Raw genomic sequence first — 16,769 nt, forward strand, 5'->3', positions numbered from 1 at the left:
AAAGTTTCTGGTTTTGGTTAGAGGGGGGAGTAACAAGGGTGATTTCATGGTAGGTATCTGCTACAGACCACCAGACCAGGAAGATGTGGTGGATAAGGCTTCTTCACACAGTTAGTGGAAGCTTCCTAATCACAGGCCCTAGTCTCAAGGGGAAAGTAAATCACCCTGACACAGGAGCAGGCAATTACTTTGGGCGGAGAGCCACTTATCCAGTTTTGGCAAGCTGTCAAGGGCTGCATGGGTAGTCCCACCCCTTGACAGGTGCCCTGCCCCCTGGTCACCATCTTGGGACCAATGTCCCAATGTCTTGACCAATGTCCAAGGACCAGAACCAGTGGGAGAGGGGCAGCTGGCCTGGCTCCATAGAGCCCCTGCCAGCCAGGACCCTGTACTCCTGCTGCCCTGCTTTGGGCCCTGCTGGTGCTGGCCCTGTGCTCCCATGCCCATTTACTCCCACTGCCCCCCAGACCTGCAGTACAGGCAGGGGGCAGCACACAGCCCTGACCCCCTGCTCACCAGCAGGGAAGGAGCTGGTGCTGAGTGCCAGGAAAAGGAGGCCCCTCGTCCACCCTGTGACTGGTGCTCCCTGCTACAGCCTGCTGGTGCTGAGCAGGCACAGGCAGCCCTATGCAGGCTGCGAGTGGCTGCAGCGTGGGGCACCAGCCATGGGGCGGGCGAGGGGCTGCTTTTCCCCCCTGTGCTCAGCACCAGCTTGTAACCTGGCCCTGCTGCCAGCCTGGGCCCCATGCTGGCTCTGGACTTGTCTGTTGGGGTTGCACCATGGCGGCAGTAGCTGTGCCCCGCCACCCCGCTTGCCACACTGGGCAGCATTTACTGCTAATGCTGCCCTCCCAGAGCTTGTGCACTGGGCAGCACAGAGGTGGTAGTGGCACCCTCACCACAGCCTACTGAGGTGTGAGCTCTGGGTGGACAGCAGCAATAGCAAATGCTGCCCAACATGGCAAGCGGCAGGGGGTGGAGTGCAGCTGCTGCTGCTGCAGCCTAGCCCTGATGGGTGAGCCCGGAGCTGGCACAGGGCCAGGTTACAAGTTGGTAATGAGTGCGGGCGGGGGGAAGGGAAGGGCCCCTCCCCCACCCTGTGGCTGACTCCCTGTGCTGCAGCCACTTGCAGCCTTCATTGGGCTGCCTGTGCCTGCTCAGGACAGCCCTGTGTGGGCTGCAAGCAGCTGCAGCAGCAAGCACTGGCCACGGGGTGGGTGAGGGGCCACTTTTCCCTGTGCTCCACATCAGCTTGTTCTCTGCCCTCCCCTCCCCTCCCCTCGCCTCCCCACCTTACCTGAGCTTCCCATACCGGGGCAGCCATGTGGTCCCAGGCCAGATACCCCTCCTGGGGCTTCCAGGTGGGGGTGGGGTTGGGTGGGCCCTGATGTTGCAGGAGCCTGCTGGGCTTCACCCTGGGTCCTACTGCCCCTGGATCCTGTCATCTTTGACAGGAACCAAGGACAGGTAAGTTTTTATTTTCAAAAAAATTTTAGGGGCCCTGCAGGCCGCATAGAATGGCCTTGTGGGCCGGATATGGCCCACAGGCTGTATCTTGCCCACCCTGCCCTGACATCTTCTGGGAGGACAATATAACAGCTTGCAGGTGCTCCAGGAAGATTTTGGGGAATGCTGAGGACAACTTCATAGTGCAAGTGCTTGAGTGACCAACTAGGAACCATGCTCTTCTTGACCTGTTGCTTATAACCAAGGAAGAATTGGTAGGGAATGTACTAGTGGATGGCAAGTTGGGCAGCATTAACCATGAGATGACTGAGTTCAGGATCCTAAGGACAGGAAGGAAAGAGAACAGTAGAGTATGGACCCTGGACTTCAGAAAAGCAGACTATGACTCCCTCAGGAAACTGATGGGCAGGATCCCCTGGGAAGCCAGCTAAATCACAAAATGGAAGCTTACAAGAAGTGGAAACTTGGGCAAATAACTAGGGAGGAGTATAACAGTATTGCTTGGGCATACAGGGATGAAGTTAGGAAGGCCAAAACTAATTGGAGTTGCAGCTAACAAGGGACATGAAGAGCAACGAGAAGGGTTTCTTCAATTATGTCAATAACAAAAGGAGAATCAGGGAAAGTGTGGGTTGCTTATTGACTGGGGGAAGCAACCTAGTACCAGAGGATACAGAAAAGGCTGAAGTACTTAATGCCTTTTTCACCTCAGTCTTCACAAGCAAGGTCAGCTTCCACACTACTTTAACTGGCAGCACAGTGTTGAGGAGAAGATGAGCAGCAACAGGGACAAAAGAACTGGTTAGGGACTATTTTAAAAAGCTGGACATATACAAATCCATGGGGCTGAATGGATGCACCTGAAGGTGCTAAGGGAGTTGGCTCATGTAATTGCAAAGCCACTGACCATCATCTCTGAAAAGTCATGGTGAAAAGGAGAGGTCCCAGACAATTGGAAAAGGGTAAATATAGAGCCCTCCTTTAAGAAAGGGAAGAAGGAGGATCCAGAGAACTATAGACCAGTCAGCCTCACTTCAGTTGCAGGAAAAGTCACAAAACAAGTCCTCAAGAATGCATTTCTAAGCACTTAGAGGAGAAGGTGATTAGGAATAGTCAGCATGACTTACCAAGGGCAAGTCATGCCTGACCAATCTGACTGCCTTCTATGAAGAGATATATTGGCTGTGTGGATACAGGGAGACCAGTGGATGTGGTATACCTTGACTTAGCAAGGTTTGTGATATGGTCTTGTAAAATAACCCCCCAGTTTCTTTTTTTTCTTTTCCTTTTCTCTTTTAGAGAGAAAGAGAGAGAGAGAGATGCATTCCCTTCCCCAACTATTTCTGACTTTTTTTCCTCTCCCTCTCTATTCCCTATAGATAATTATGAGTAAGCTAAGATATATAAGCTTTAACATTTTATTTTGGGTACTAAGTTTTACTTTTCTCTACCCTCTTCGCAAATAAGTGCCCTGCTATTTTGATGTAGATACCCACTGTTTTATAAGTGATAATTATTATGTTTGTATTGCTTTTATATTGTGCGATTACTGTTTTAGGCCTATATGTAAGTTAGCATAAGTCATGTCAAGTTTCCATCTTGTAATGTCAAGCCTCCATCTGATCCCCATGCCTCGTTGTGTAACCTATGATTCACACCTACCACTCCTATGTAACTTGGTTCCTGAATGAATGGGGATGAACGAGGGTGCTCGAGAGACAATGGCAGTAGGTCTAAAAACAGCTCCTGAATGACTGAACCATCAACACCAATACCTGGACCAATGACCCAGCCCTTGGAACCACCTTCAGCATTCAAGAAATAAAAGATGAGGCAACCCACCATTGTGCCAAGGCTGCACCCAGATCCCTCTGGAACAGGATTAACCTTGTCTGGACAGGCCCTCCTCATAGGAGATCAGTGGTGGTCTGCCCCATAAAAAAGGGTAGTGAAGACTGACTCCTTGGGAACAACATTTCCATCTGGACCAGACCAGCTCCATGTCACACCTATCCATCCTAGAGGCCCTACCAGCGACCCTCTCTGGACAACACCTAGCTGAAAGAGACCCTGACTGGCCATCAAGGACCAACTTTCAGCCTGCGATAGGTAGATATCACCTGCATATTTCCTCCTCCAATTCGGACTCTCTCTCTCTTCTCCCAGACTTCAGCCCCTGCACCAAGCCTCTTTAACCCCTGCTGCCATTGTGTGTGTGTGTGTGTGTGTGTGTGTGTGTGTGTGTGTGTGTGTGCGCGCGCGCACGTGTGCACAAAGGAATCAATAAAATATCATGTCACCATCTCCCTGTTCAATAAAACCATTATCATTTTTAACCCTGAGTTGTGTTGCGTCTTACTGAGCCCCGGTCCCTTCCCTATCTTAAATTTCTCTCTCTCTCAGCTCTAGGTCCTACCCCCAGTTTTCCCTGATCTGTCAATTCTGTTTCCCCTTTTCTGCCACCTCTCAGCTCTTCTTTGTCCCTTTTCTGCAGGCTCTTAGCCCCACTCCCACCACTTTTTGCAATCTCTCAACCCTGTTGCTTTCTGCAATCTCTCAGCCCAACTCTCAGTTTTCCTCTCCCCGCATACCCCTCAGCTCCCATATATTCTCCTTGCTCTGGCTCCAGCCTCTGGGCTTCTCCCTGGCATCACTCCTTTGCTTGTCCAGCTTTCTGCTTTCAGTTAACACCAATTAACCTTAAGTTACCCCAACTTCCCTCCAGTTTGTAGGTTCTAATCCTGGCACTGGTAACTTTCATGTCAATCTCCGCCAGCAGTAACCTGAAGTAACCCTAAGCCTCAGCCCAGCTCTCTCCAAGTCTACCGGTTCTTATCCTGGTCTCAACAACTTTTACCCCCTACACTTTCACTCTCTCTATCTCTTACCTTTAACTTTCCTCCAGGTATCCCAAGTACACCAAGCACATACATACACACCACAAATTAGGAACTCACCTGTGTGCATGTGTAGCTGAGTGGTATGTATGTGAACTGATATACATGTATGTCTCTGTGTGCATGATATACAAGTTAGGGATCCATGTATGTGTATTGGGTGCGCAGGTATTGTTAACTGATTCTGGTCTAATTTTTTTGGTCTGTATAGTGTGTGTAGGTGCTTGAATTGGTGATAGGTGTTCATTTGCCTAGGCTGGTAATTTTGGATGTGTATGCACCTGGATTGGTAGTGTGTGTATACACACCTGGTGGGGGTGCATGCACCTAGAGTGTGTGTATGCACCTAATTGATTTTTGAGTGGGTGCATGTGCAATTGTACTCTACACCTTCCTGTCTAACAGCACAATATTGAGATCTTGAGGGTTGGCCTGACCCCACAGGGCAACAGTCTTCTGCAGCGTTATCACAAGAAAGCTAAAGAAGTATCGATTGGATGGATGGACTTTAAGGTGCATAGAAAACTGGCTGGAGCATAAGGCTTGGAGGATAGCAATCAATGGCTCAATGTCTAATTGGCAGTGGGTATCAAGTAGGGCTGTGTGAAATTTCACTGGCTATCTCGTTTCAACACTGTTTTGACTCATTTCAAGGTTGGAACAGCAAAATCAAAATGAAACAAAGGGCTGCAAAACAGCCTTGAAACAAAATGAGGCTAGCTGAAATGCTTTGAAAGTCAAAACATTTTGACCATAGTGCTGGGGAAATGAACTCAGCCCAGCTGGGCTGACTTCCCATCCCCAGTGAAACATCAAAACAGCCTTTCTCTTTTGATGGAATGGAATGATTCAGTGGTCTCAAATTGAAATTAAATTCAAAATGGAATGCTGTTCTGTCAAACCGTCGAAACTCAAGGTGAAATGGAACAGTGCCATTTCACACAGCCCTAGTATCAAGTGAAGTTCCCTAGGGGTTGGTCCAATATCTTCATCAATGACCTGGAAGGTGGGATAGAGTGAACCTTCAGCAAGTTTGCAGAGACACCAAGCTGGGGAGAAGCAGTTGATATGCTGGAGAGTAGGGTTAGGATGAGGATTGGAGCAAAAGAAATCTCATGAGATTTTTATAAGGACAAGTGCAAAGTCCTGCATTTAGGATGGAAAAATCCCATGCTCTGGTACAGGCTGGGGACTGATAGGCTAAGCAGAAGCTCTCCAGAAAAGGACCCAGGGATTACAGCGGACAATAAGCTGAATGTAAACCAGCAGTGTGCCCTTGTTGTGAAGATGGCTAGCAGCATACTGGGCTGTATTGATAGGAGTGGTGGAATCTCCATCCTTAGAGGTTTTTAAGACCTAGGTAGACAAAGACTTGGCTGGGATAATCTAGTTGCGGATGGTCTTGCTTTGAACAGGTCTTGCTTTGAGCAGGGGGTTGGACTAGGGGATCTCTTGAAATCCTTTCCATCCCTAATTTTCTATGATTCTATATTTTTAAAACATCTATGTATATTAATTGCTGCTAGTGATAAGCAGTGGGTGTGTCTACAAGAGATGCCACATCACTGTGGCGATGAGCTATGACTGCGTAGCTAGGTGCTACAGCAATTATAGCATTGGTGGGCACAAACCATGATGCCAATGCTATGTTGTCATAGTGACGAACTACTTCACTGTAGTGCATTGCTACAGCAACTTAGTTGCTAAAAATAACTGTGCTGCTGGGACAGTGCAGTAATTGCTGCTACTGTGCTGTCATTTAGTGCTCCCTAAAGCAAGCACTAAATGACGGTGCAGTAACAATTGCACTACGGGGGGCATATGTAACCGCACCCAGTATTAATATTAATCCACAGCAGTGGCAGTGCCATATATCTCTGTCGTGCTCATAACAATTCACTGGGATGGGATATCCTAGAAATGTATTAAGAAGAGGGGGAAACTAATACAGATTTGTGATAACACTTCATTTTCACATTCCATCAAATAAGCATGTTCAATTAAGTTAGGTGATGGACATTAGGGCTGTGCGAAATTTCACCAGGAGTTTTGTTTTGATACTGTTTCGACTCATCTCACTGTTTTGAGTTCAAACTAAAAATGAAACAGAGAGCTTCGAAACAGCCTCAAATAAAATGAGGCATTTCAAAACATTTCAAGTTTTGAAGCTTAAGCTGGGCTTGCCTGCAGGAAAACAGAAACTAAAGTAAGGAGAGGGAGGGGGAAGACAGGAAAGGAGTGCTCTCATTATTGACTATGTAGCTGGCCAGTGACTGTCATCCTTCCCTGAGGTCTCTTTCAATCCCAGTGCTCTGGAGGAGGGATGGAAAAACTGCATTGTTTGAACTGCCCTGCTTCCTGCCTTGGTGTCAGTTACTGAGCTGTGTGTTCCAGTTTTGCCTGTCAGCAGCTAGAGGTGCAGGGCCCCCAAACCCAGACTCCCCCTGCACCCATCTACTTGATAGCTGGCAGGCTTCGTGGCTGCAGCAGGGCCTAGGAGGCCTGCAGTTTTCACCCCCTTGTGCCCTAAGACAGACACAGTCAGTTGCACAAGTACCCATGTCACAACTTTTGCCCGTCAGCAGCCAGAGGTGCAGGGCCCCAAAACCCAGAAGCTCCTGCACCTATCTCCTTGACAGACAGAAGGGTTCATGGCCTCAGCAGGGGCTAGCATGCCTGCATCTTTCACCCTGCTGCACCTTAACACACACACAGTGTCACCCATGTCACAAGTTTTGTTTGTCCACCGCATGAGGTGCATTGTCCCTGAAACCCCTATACCTATCTCCTTGAAACTTGGTGGACTTCATGCCCTCAGAAGGGGCTACGATTCCCGCAAGTTTCATCCAAATCAGTCCAGAAATGACAGAGTTCTAGGCTGGTTGAGCTGCCCTATTATAGCCTACAGACGAAACATCAAAACAGTGTTGAAACAGTGAAATTGTTTCGATGAAACAAAATGGAACAGCGGTTTCAAATCGAAATTAAATTTGAAAATGGAACGCTGTTTCATTGACACGCAAGTTGAAATGGAATGGTGCTGTTTCACACAGCCCTAATGGATATCTCTTATCTATCATTTTTTTTTAAATAGTTGGAAGTGCTCGGTGAATAATAAATAGAAGATATGCTTTGTTAATTTTGATTTTAATGTATGGAATGATGGTAACTTTACAGATAAGGTTGCAGTGTTCTTTTTCTAAAGAAGCTGTATCTATTAGTCCCATGGTTTGGGGGTTTGTTTTCCGTTAAGTCTCAAGCTGGAATTTCTTGACACTCAAAGAGATTTTATTAGCTGTGCCTTGTACAAAAGCCATCTGCTTGTTTAATTTCACTCTAGTTCTTTTCCAATTTTGTGAGAGAAGTTATTCCTTCTTGAAACTGCATCATTATGGCATCATCTAGCTTTTTATTTTGGTTTTATTATGATAGCACTAGTGCCCTGATTATTTTGACCTACTCTTTTTAGCTGACTTTGCACAATGAATCAAATTCCTCCAACAACTGTCTAAATCAAAGCCCTGTGTTTTTTAGAAAGAAGTTTCATTCTATTAGTGCTCATCTTCTGGCATGAATCTCTGCCTTTCCTCAATTAGGCTTATCATAAAGAGTCATATCAATAGCTTTGTGACTTTCCTGTGCAGGAGTATCACCCTGTTTTCTTCAGCTGTGTTGGTTATGTAAATCACACTTTACACTTTTTTTCCCCTGTTAACAAATGTCAAAATATATTGCCTGCTTTCCCTTATATTTGATTCAAAAGACCATTGTGGATATATGGGGTAACTCCTGGGTATGGAGATATTATTCCCGAATGTTGAAGGTTTTGGGTTTGCCAGCTGATATTAATATAAACTTGTAGCATAGAGCCATTTGCCATTAACCTTGTGTTAAGATATAGATGTCTAGAGATCAGGGACTAAACATAGACATTGGATTTTTGATACATTACAATCTGCCTGGCAACTGACTCCCCAGCCCAGCCCCTGGCTTGTTTACTTTTCATTCCATCCAGGAAGAGCACACACCAACTGCTGCAGCTTCCTTAGCCTGACGAAGGGTTTTTGAACCCGAAAGCTTGCTTAATAACTATTCTCCAACCATTTGGGTTGGTCTAATAAAAGATATCAAATTCACCCAAGGAACCTTGTCTGCTAGATGTCTAGCAGGCCTTCAGTGTAGGAGGAATCAGTGGCAAGTGGTATTTCCCCACAGATCTTACACATCTGTGTACTGCTGGCTTGATGTTGAATGCTGAAATTACTGCCTTTGAAGGCCTTTTTAGTGTCTCAGAGAATAAAGTAGATTAATTGCATTGTTAAGTGCAAAAATATTCCATGCTTAGATAAGTAGTTACCAATGGATCACTCTCTAGTTAGAGGAGATATCAAGGGGGGTTCTCCAAGTGTCTGTCCTGGGTTCATTATTGTTCAATATCTTCATGAATGATTTGGCCTGAGATTGCCCAAATGGTAGCTCATGGGCTGCCTGAAGTCCATGAGAGGGTAGGTTGCAGCTTCTGCCCAGAAGCTCCCCTCATCACTCTGACTACAACAGCAGCTGGAGTTTTTGGGTTTTCCTGCACTTCTTTGGCTTCTGCTGTTTGCACTCATCCCAGTATGGCATAACACAGGGAACTGAGGGTGTCACAAGGGCTGTGCAGCATGGGATGTGTTCACGTTGTGCAGCAAGGGCGTGTCTATACAGCATACATCCCAGAGTCCCATGGCTTCTTTTGGTGTGGCCTGCATGGCTGGTGGACCACTATGATGTGGTCAGTGGGGTGTGTGCCCACTGGCCCTTTAGAAGTTGGAGGTCCCTGATTTGGAAGATGGTATTGAGAGCAAGTTTAGGCAATTGGCAGAAGACACCACGTTGACTGGAGGTGTGGATACTCTAAAAGGAAAAAATAGGATCCAGAATGACATGGACAGACTGGAAATAGGGTCCAAAAATTGGTCAGATGAGATTTGGCAAAGACAACTGCAAAATCTTCAGGAGTGTCGGTTGTAGATGTGTTGGTCTAAGGACATAGGCAGACAAGGTTCTTTGGGTAAATCTGATATCTTTTATCAGACCAACTAAAACACTTGGAGAAAATCTTTTTTTGCAAGCTTTCCAGTACAAACACCCTTCTTCAGGCAGTGGAAGAGTCCTTTGGCTAAGAAGGGTGTTTGTACCTGAAAGCTTGCAAAGAAGAATCTTTCCAGTTGTTTTAGTTGGTCTAATAAAAGATATTGAATTTACCCAAAGAACCTTGTCTGCCTAAGTGCAAAGTCTTGCACTTGGGATGGAATAATTGCATTCAAAAATACAAACTGAGAGAACTAACTAGGCTTCAGTACTGCAGAGAAGGACCTGGGGATTACAATAGATCTATAAACTTCTATATATTGCAGGATATAATGCATGCATGTAATAGTTACTACAGATGAGCTGCAGTGAAGTAAATCCTCTTTCTTTTTAATTCCTTCACCATAGTTTCATCTGTATCCTGTATGTGTGTATGCAAGGTGACTATGAGCCAACAGGATTCTCCTGTTGCTGGGAAAAAAAAAAAAGCCAACAGCATCCTGTGTTGTATTAACAAGAGTGTCACTCGCTAATCAAGGGAAGTGATGCTTCTATCTTATTCAGCATTGGTGAGGCCTCACCTGGAGTACTATGTCCAGCTTTGGGCCCCACACATCAAGAAGGATGTGGACAGGTTGGAAAGAGCGTAGCACAGACTAGGGCTGTGCGAAATTTCACTGGCTGTTTCAATTCGACACTGTTTTGACACATTTCATGCTCAAAACAGTGAAATCGAATCAAAACGAAGGGCTTCAAAACAAAATGAGGCTAGTTGAAATGTTTCGAGTTTCAAAGCAGCCAGGTGGTGGGAGACAGGGGAGAACCATGGCTGCGCTCCCAGCGGCTCCGCAGCCCCACGCGGCTCAGCCGGAAGTGCAGCTTTGACTCTCTCCGCCTCTTGTAGCTGGGCTGCAGGAAGTTGATCACAGTGCAGGGGAAAGGAACTCATTCCAGCTTCTGCCTGATCAATTGTAGTGCTGGGGAAGGAAACTGAGCAATCGGGCTCAGTTCCCTTCCCCAGCTCCCCAGTCCCAGGAGGTAGCACCTGGCTTTCCTCTCACATCTGGCAGGCAGATGGGGGCCCACAGCCCCAGGAGGACTGACACAGCCCTCCCAGGTTTGCAGGCCCCCATCTGCCTGCTGGGTAAGAGAGGCTGTTTCGAGCTTCCCCATTATAACTTATGGGAGAAACATGGAAACAGTGTCACTGTTTCAACGACACAAAATCCAACAGCAGTTTCAAATTGAAATGAAATTCAAAGTGAAATGCTGTTCCATTGAAACTCAAGTTGAAATGGAATGGTGTCATTTTGCACTGCCCTAGCACAGACCAAGAAAAATGACTAAGTGCCTGGGAGGCAAGGTTTATGAGGAAAGGCTGAAAGAACCAGGGTTATTAGTTCAGAAAAGAGAAGACTCAGGGGGGAGTTGAAAGAAGTCTTTAAATACACAAAGTGTGATTATAGGGAGAATGGATATAGGATTTTCTCTGTGGCCACAGAGGAGTAATAGCCACAGAGGAAATTTTAGGTTGGAAATGAGGAACAATTTTCTGACTGAGGGTGCTCAAGCATTGGAACAGTTTGTCTAGACAAGTTGTGGAACCTCTATTCTTGGAAATTTTCAAAAACAATATGGACAGACACTTGGCTGGAATGGCTTACTCAGGGATGATCCTACAGGGGGCTGGACTAGATGACCTTGTGAGGTCCTTTCTAGCCCTATTTTCCTACGATCCTATAGCAATTTTCCCCAGGATGAAACTTTTGTTAGATCACCCTCTTTAAACTTCTATATATTGCAGGATATAATGCATGCATATAATAATTACTGCAGGTGAGCTGCAGTGAAGTAAATCCTCTTTCTTTTTAATTCCTTCGTCATAGGTTCATCTGTATCCTGTATGTGTATATGCATGCTTGTGTGTAATTGCGTATTATAAAAGCTGTCTTATTGCCCCTCTCCTATAGCCTAATAATCCACTGAAAATATTTTCAAAGATAGATGCTATCCTATGTCCATTTCTTAAGAAAATGGATATCGTTTTTTTTTGATTGCTCAGCTTTCACAAAGATGATACAAACAAACACTGTTGCATTATGTTTGAAGTCCATTTTTACCTTAATCAAGACCAAGAACATACAAAGTCAGAAGCTCCTAAAAACACTGTGAATATGATAAGAAATTCCACATATAGTAAAATGAAGAATTTATTTGATAGCTTTAGGAACTTTGAAAAATGAGTAGTAAAAATATGCACAATGAAAAAATGTCTGGGTGATCAGAAAGCTACATTAAAGTGAGAAAGTTGCAATGTGTGAAAGAGCTAAGGTAGGTTGGTCAACTGTAAAAGGAAAAACCGAAGGATTTGTTAAAAAAACAAAACAAAACCCTGAAGGTATAACAATTGGAACTTATTTGATTGCAGAGTTAAAAACTAATAAATATTTTCAATTTCTACTGGACCACATACCATCTGTATTTGTTCTGATGGTTGAGACATAACAGGTATTAGAAGACTATGAAACTGGGAAACTGCATCTAAGCCTGCAATTATACTTTAATGTCTGAAGGGTTTCTCAACTCCTTGACATCAAAAGAAAATGTTTATTATCATTCCTCATAAATTAGTATTCCTCAATGACTTTAATGGACTTCTGGAAAGAAGAAGAAAGAAAAGGAACCCAAAAGTATATATTTCACAAATGATCTTTTATTTCTCTGAAAAAGTACTGGGAATTGTGCATATCATATCAAAATTCAAAAAAGTCTGATGACTATGATGATATTTTCACAGTTGAGAGTACGTTGTTTCAATAGCAACAATTCACATCAGCTCAGAGTAGATACTCATTTTTCCTAATATATTCAAAGGTCATGTAGTAACTCTGCAGGAATAAGAGACAGAACTAGATAGATGGACAGATAAAAATGCTCATGCTGCCACAGCTACAAAATTAATCAATGTAGGCCATAATGAATAATTCTGTGACATGTGGTAGTAGAATGAACTCAAAAGTTTTACTCCTAGTTAAGCATAGTTGTGTGAAAAAAATAAATTGAATAAATAATGCACAATCAAAGTTAGCTGTGGTTCTGTAAATCCCCACCATAAAGATATTTTAATCACATAAAATATGCATTAACTGGTTAGATGAGAAACTATTTGATTTGACATGAACATTGTTTCATTTTCTGCCTGAGTGTATCTGTTTGCCTACAAAATTTTAGAAAGTTCAAATACATATCCAGAAGTAGTAATGAGATTATAGTGTTCAAATTTCCTCCTCTCCATTTCCTCCCTCCAATTCTGAAAACAGCTCAGAAGCTGGCAGGCAGGCAGACAAGTTACAGAAAATGCTATGTTTTGAAACATCTTCATCATGCCATGAGGGTTCAGATTTTTGCCCAACCCACCATTTTTGAAGCAGCCTGCAGCCATGTACTTGTGTTTGGTCATGGCTATAGACTTCTTCCTGCAGCTAAATCATGCAAAAATTAGCACTTCTGTTTGTGCCCTAACATATTAAGTCAATTTACCTATATTATGAATGGAATAACGGCACAATTCAAAATTCAAGCAGCAGGAATGGAACTTTATTTAAATAAGGATACATTTTTTTTATGAGCTATCTTTAAAGGAAGGCTAGTTCAAGTAGCCTTGCATTGTGTTTTGTGGTCATTCTGATTTCCTCTGGAAAAATCAGAGGATTTTCCTTGCAAGACAGTAAGTTGAGAAACCTCTGCCTTCCTTATATAAAGTGATTTAAGTTCATTTCCTCAAATCAATCTTGAGGTCCAAAACGGTAAACTCCTCATATACTAAACTACTTTCCAGCACTCTCCATGCCAAGTGCAATGGTCTATTCTCCAATCTTGCCTTCACTAGTAAAATATTGCTACACAGCATAAAAATGAGAAAATGAACCAAAATGGCTCATTTTGTGCACACCATGATTCAATTATGATCACATTATTGTCATGCTATATAATCAGACTGTGGTGCTATATGACAATATTTTGATACATGCTCATGATATAATGCAAACACTTAACAATAGGGATTGCTACACTTCTGGTTCTTCTCTTTTTATAAAACCCCATCCACTAAAGCATAAACTCCTCCTAGCTTGTATATTTTCCTAAATCAGTGATAAAACTATTAAAATGGGTATATAGCTTAGAAGAAAATTTGAGGTACATTAATTTTTAATGATTTTCCCAGTTTATTTTAATTTAGCTGCATGCATCATTTGCTGCACCTCTCCCCTCGCCCCCACCCTTTTTGGCATAGTGAATTTATTCCCATAACAACACTGTAATTCTACTTTGATAGTGGGAAGATATTGAATAAGTCCTCTTTCCTGCATGCAAATAAATGGTCAATGATTTCCAAGCTAAGTAGTAAGTAGTGGCAGGAGATTAACACAGTATGCACTTTGCTACAAAGTAAATACATGATTATTCCTGTCTTCTACAACCTCTCTTCTTGTCAAGGGTAATTACTTTTGGGCTTACTATATGAACCATAATTATCAAATAATGTGTGGGAACATGCATTTAATTTCTAGTTAAATGGTATTTGCCAAGTCAAAACTATTAAGTAGTTAGTATTTAAGGAAAAAGTTATTATACTATTATTTTGCATTTAATTTCAGGCATTAATTCATCCTTGCTGCTAAAATATTTCAGTAGTTTCTCAAATCACTTCTGATCACAAATTTGTATCAGAATGAAATCAGTTCATTTTACTGGTACAAAGCTATTCCAACTCTTAAAAATAGCCTATTCAGTAAGGGAGAAGGGGCACTCCCCCCCCTTCCCCCCCCCCCCCACATGCAACCAGTACCAAAGGTCCTTTATCTTCTTGAGTGTAAAATAAATAAAATCTAATTATATTTTTAAAACATATATTTTCACACATTTTATGAAACAGTATTTGAATCTGTTACTGCAATATAACGTCTGATGCTCAGCTACAAGAATTCTATTTTGGCCTCTTTAAAGCGTACAATATCATATTGTCCTCATTGTGAAAAAAGTAATGCTTTCTGATATTCTGCATTTCTGTCTTCATTTGTTGGACTTCTGATCCTTTTGTAGCCCTTCTACTGTTACAGATGTGTATAATAAAATTAATTGGGTAAGAAGCAGGGTCAAACTGACAGTTCTCAAAGCACTTGAATAGGTATGGTCAAGCTGCACCCAGAATGGTAGCTTAATATGATTAGTTATTAAAGTTATTTTACTGAAAGAATTCTGAGAAACTAAAACTACCCACGCCCCTCAAAAGAAAACAACTTCTATTGTATCCTTTTACAATCAGAGAGTTATTATAATATTATAGACAATCAAAGCTGGTAGAGCCTTCGAAGAAATGCCATGATCCACATCTGAAATATTTTCTTGGTATATGATAGATATTGGAGAAATTACACACTAGTTTCACCTCTTTTCTCTAAATTAAGTAGTGCTGTTGAATAATTATCTATGGCCAAATTTTGACAGGTGTTACATGGTCTAAGGAAGGTCAGGATATCTGTTCCAGCTCTCTCTGTCCCCAAAGGGCTGTTCCAGCAGCTGTAGAATGCCAGTACTAACCCAAATAGGAGTGGTGCCACCTATATGCATATTGGAAAAATGTGATGTGATTCATTAAGCCAACTCTATGGTTCTTTTGCAGAGGTCACAACCAAAAGACAGGCATCCATTTGCATTCTCTTGAATCTTTTTTTATTGACTGTTGCTTCATTGATGTAGGGTATGGGATACTGTTGTCTCATCTGAGGGCACTGGCAGGGATCTGTTGGTAATCATTTAAAATGGTTTGAGCCACTCCTTCATAGAGAAAGGACACATTTAAGCAGTAGAGACTAGAAAAAAGCACTTGGAATTCTCTCTCCTGCAGAATCCTTTTATAAACGCTATCTTTTCAGCACCTTGCAGTCAACAATCAGGAGTCTGAACCTATTCTACTTTTCAGGCATTTATTGTGATCCTTTTCTATTCTTTTTGAATTCTTGAAAATCTAATAAATACATCTATTTTTGTAACACACCGTCATCTTAGACTTAAAACTAAGTAACAAAGGCGCATCCAGACAAGCATACACATGCGTTTTGCTGGGGACAAATAGTAGTGGTACATAGTTGTGCCACTGCTACTTGTCCCTGGGGAATGCCCATGTACATGTGCTGGCAAGTTGCCCCAAAGCAGAGGGGAGGCCCAGGTGCTGGCCCCAGTAGCCTTACCTGGGGCTCTGGGGGCCTCCAGCAGTGGCAATTCGGGTGCACGGAGCCTAGTTGGAAGCTAGAATATGGTTCTGGCTGGCCAGGCTCCTGTTTCAAGTGGCACATGCTGCAGCCATGTGCACTGCCCCACTTCTTTCTGCTGCAGTTTTTTTTAACACTGAGATCGCTTGGTGCCAAAAAAATCCTACTACACTGTAAATTAACAGTGTTGCAAACGCCTGCATGCACAAAATGTACAGTTTATGGCTCTGCAAACAGTCCGCAGTGCTGCAAGTCTCACGTGCATACTTGTCTGAATGTGCCCAAAAATGCATCAAGTGCCACATGCTCCTTTTGCTTTAACAGTTGTTGTAGGACTCAAGGAGCCTGGAATAAGACCAAACGAAAGAGTTGAAGTCCACATAGGTACCTAAGGTCCCCTCTACATTTTACAGATATAGCATAATCAACAGGTTAATTGCACAATTACCTTTAGACCAAGCTACACGTGCAAAGTAGCTACCACACAGTAAAGAGCTCCAATCTGCTTTCAAGTTAGACCTTGAAAATATGTATTAATGAGGGCTGTGTGAAACTTCGGTCCCTCATTTAATTTGGTGGAGATTTGGTAGCTGAATCTCCGAATCTGAACGAAATCAAGAGACCCTTTAATCTCTGAATCAAATTGGAACCCTCTGAATGGACTTGGAAAGATTCAGACATAGACACAGCTTTAAAAGTTTTTTCTACATACCTCAAGGTAGCAGGCAGCTTGTGAATGCTGCGAGGCTGGGGCAGATGGAGTGTCCCACAAGAGTACAGGGGGCTCCTTAGCATGCTTGGCAGCAGACCCAGAAGTGGACCAAAATCACTTCCAGTCCACTTCTGGGTCCTCCGGGGAGCACACTGGGGGGGGTCACCCTGTACCCTTTGGCTCAGTGACTGGTGCCTCTTGAGTCTGGGAGGGCACTCGGGATCCCCCGCAGCTGACTGCTGAGCCAAGGGGTGCAGGGAGGTCCCCCACACTCTCCCCGGCAGACCTGGAAGTGGACCGGAGTAGTTTTGGTACACTTCTGGGTTCACTGCTGAGCAGTGAATTGCA

Source organism: Alligator mississippiensis, chromosome 1 (genome assembly GCF_030867095.1).
Source record: "Alligator mississippiensis isolate rAllMis1 chromosome 1, rAllMis1, whole genome shotgun sequence".
NCBI lineage: Eukaryota > Metazoa > Chordata > Crocodylia > Alligatoridae > Alligator > Alligator mississippiensis.